This window comes from Suncus etruscus, chromosome 2 (genome assembly GCF_024139225.1).
Source record: "Suncus etruscus isolate mSunEtr1 chromosome 2, mSunEtr1.pri.cur, whole genome shotgun sequence".
Lineage (NCBI taxonomy): Eukaryota > Metazoa > Chordata > Mammalia > Eulipotyphla > Soricidae > Suncus > Suncus etruscus.
Window position 1 is genome coordinate 162,796,429 of NC_064849.1, and position 3,762 is coordinate 162,800,190.

At 38.3% G+C, this 3,762-nt stretch overlaps 1 pseudogene; it reads left to right on the plus strand.

Annotated features, from left to right (window-relative positions):
* The first annotated feature begins 222 nt into the window (after positions 1 to 222).
* On the plus strand, positions 223 to 3,248 carry LOC126001908 (rab11 family-interacting protein 4-like; annotated as a pseudogene).
* The last annotated feature ends 514 nt before the right edge of the window (positions 3,249 to 3,762 follow it).

A 3,762-nucleotide genomic window follows, 5' to 3' on the forward strand; every position in this document is an offset into this window, starting at 1 on the left:
TAGCCCAGGCCCATTCAAACTTGATATCACAGGTCTTGCCAAGCATTTGCAACATGCTTTCCAGGTTGAGTTGAGCTTGGCACTATAGTTACAGCCAGGTGCTAGCAAAAACATCCCCATGTAACTATGCAGATCTACTCAATGTGATAGCTGCAACTGGACTTTTGGGACCCTGCCACCTAGTTGAATTCCATACCATAACCATGCCAGACCCCAGTAACTATGAACTCTGGGCTCAGTCCTGCTAAAAAAACAGCAATGTTACTGCTAAGGGAACTTGTGACCACAAATAGTGGTTATTTGATCCCCAGAAATGCAGGTAATAATTATGGTCTGGCATTTGATGTTGATCACTGGTTTTACAATGGCCTCTTCTCCTTTGTCCTTAGCATCCATCACAATGCACTAATGGATGAAGACAAAAGCATAGGATAATCCCAAAGCATAGCATAGCTTTCTAAATTCACCAATGAAGATCGAAAGGCAACATTCCTAATTACAGTAACTGAACTGAGAATCAAAGAAAGCTAACTTTAAATTGAGAAAATAGGACCCTTGTACAAATAAATCATGATATAAAGAATACAGTCATTTATCTAAATGACACTGTAGAGGGGCTCAATTTAAAAATGATTGAAGTTGAAGAAGTATATAAGCTTAAGTTAAGGTACAGGATGCAAAAAATAATATTAAAAATGAAATTAAATAAATTCACAAGAGTTTTACTTTGGTGCTTTATCCCAGAAAGATAAAATTGTATGCCCACCTAAAACTTATACTATAATATTAATATTTATAATAGTAGCAAGCTTAAAGAAATTCAGAGTTTTGGAATGTTAAACAAACACTGATATAGCCAGCAATATATTACATAGCAATAAAAGTAAATAATGTTAATATCCATTGGCTTAGATTTATACCATATTTAGAGAAGGGAAAAAAGAACAATCTGAAAGGTTGGCATTTATGATGCTACTTATATAATATTTTTAATTTGAAAACATTAGAAATGTAGAACAAATTAAGAATCCTCAATGGTCAACCAGAATATGTACTGAGATGTATGTGATTATGAATGGAAAGTTAAAAGTTTCTGTAATACAAATGTGAGCATAATATGTATCAAACCCTCTTTTATGAACTAATCAGTATTATTAATTTTGAAGGAGATGTATACTTAGGGAATTAAAAATAGAATTTTGTATTTTTTATATATTTTATTTAAACACCTTGATTACATACATGATTGTGTTTGGGTTTCAGTCATGTAAAGAACACCACCCATCACCAATGCAACATTCCCATCACCAATGTCCCAAATCTCCCTCCTCCTCAACCGACCCCTGCCTGTACTCTAGACAGGCTTTCCATTTCCCTCATACATTCTCTTTATTAGGACAGTTCAAAATGTAGTTATTTCTCTAACTAAACTTATCACTCTTTGTGGTGAGCTTCCTGAGGTGAGATGTAACTTACAGTTCTTTTCTCCTTTGTGTCTGAAAATTATTATGGCAAGAATGTCTTTCATTTTTCTTAAAACCCATAGATGAGTGAGACCATTGTGCGTTTTTCTCTCTCTCTCGAATTTTGTATTTTTTACACAATTACTATTAATTACAAGAAAGAACTTAGAAATTAGGATATGACAATTATAGATGTCATATTTCTCTTTCAATGGCCTATCAACTGAAACATTTAACTGAAGTCAGTCAGTCCTATATCTCGGAACCCCAAAACATAGTTTCTTTCTTCAAATTCTTCTCTCAATCCTAATTTTATTCACATTTCATCCCCTTTGGGTTGTTAAACAAGTAGTATATAATAGGGAGGGTACTTGGTTGTAGGCATTCAACCTGTATTTGATTCCTGTTTCCAGCAATCTGTATAGCAGGAGGATAGCATAGCACCCAGGTTTACCAGAGTGAAACCTGAGCACAGAGCCAAGAGTAAGACCTGAGCGTCACTGAGTGTGATTTCTCCCCCTCTGAAAAACAAGCAGAAAAGCAAAAAAACATTATTTTTAAACTGAGTTGCTTGGAGCTGAAGAGATAAGGAGTAGAGGTAAGGCATCTAAATTACATGTGGATGAATCAGTTATGATCCCAGGCACAAAAATATGGTCTCTAAACTCACGAGTTATCCCTAAGCACAGAAACAAGAATAACTCTTGAACTGCCAAATTTAACCATCAAACAAATAAAAACAAATATTGACTTATTAAACTCAAAAGAAATTAGTTCAGAGCAAGAGAGCGAGTACAGCATTTTTCTTACATACAATCAACCTGGACTTGTGCTTATCACTACATATGGTTTCCCAAGCACCCCCCCCCCCCAAAAGACCAGGAGTGATAGTGAACACAGACTGGAGGAGAGTAAGTACTGAGTACAGCAGAGTGTGAAACCCCTGTGAAAAGTCATTAACTATCTAAATACGAATCCATGCAAATTGACTATAAACTTCAATTCTATGAGAAGCTAACACTTCATTTTCATAAAACTATTCCATTTATCAACTGCAATCATTATTAGGAGCTGAATGGATCAGGAAACTACGGGCCCTGGAGGAGAAGGAGTACTACCAGCAGCACCAGTAGGCTTACAGCAAGTTGGAGAGGGAGAAGAGCACACAGATTGAGCTGCTTAACAACAGGATGCAGCAGTTGGAGGAAGAACATTCAGATCTCACCACCCCAGTGGCCTGGCTCAGGTCAAAGACAGAAAAGCTGTACAAGGAGCGGCAGCTCAAGTCTCACAGCCTGTGGCTCAAGGATGATGAGAATGTTGGACAAGTTGTTGCAGAAACACCTTGGGTTTCCAAAGGAGCGAGAGGCCACGCAGGAGTTTATTGAAGATTTGTGGAAGGAGCTGGAGCCCCTGCAATTGTACAAGCTGGACCACAAGTGCCTAGCCATAGAGGGTTCTACAATTCTTCTTCTAGCCTGGATGAGTTCAATGCCAGGGTCCGAGAGGTGGAGCTGGAATGTGAGGTGAAACCGCTCTAGCAGGAGAAATATAAACTATGTTATCAGAATGACGACCTGAACGGAAAGATTTTCAGCTCAGCCTCTATGAAGTGCTCTGCCACCCAAACCAAAGCACAATCTTTGTGCAGCAGCCTCTCGTGATGAGCTCATGGAAGTTCTAAAAGAGCAAGAGTAGATTAAATTCCAGCTGGTACAGCATATGGACAAGATTATCCTGGCCATTCTGGACCACAACACCTCCTTCAACAAGATGAAGCACTGAAAGAAGGGTGACTGAGAGGTCTCCTGACCCCAGGGTTCAGGGGCAAGTCAACATCAGGGAGCAGTCCAGCGGGCCATGAACATCCTCTGTGTATCTCTGTTCACTTGGGGATGTGTGTGCGTGTGTGCAGAAAGCTGTGTGCAGCTCCCATTGGGGAAATTGGCTGGTGGGGCGACTATGCCACTGATTCGCTTTGTCATCTCTCTGTAGGAATGACTATTGTAGGGAGTTTCTGTGATAAATTCTGGAAACTTGTGTTTGCAAAACTAGACAAAATGATTCTACTCTGGTTGAGGATTAAAACTACTGTAACAGAAAAAATAATTTTATCGTAAAATCTCTAAGGAACAATTTATTCCATTCTGGGAACCTCTATACTTATTGATGACTTACTCTGTTTTCCAGAACAAGTAATGAATAGATAAATTAGATTATACTATTGCCCACAATTTTTTGCCTAGCAATAAATAAGCATACTATAGATCTCAAAACGATTTTCACTTGTTTGATTTTG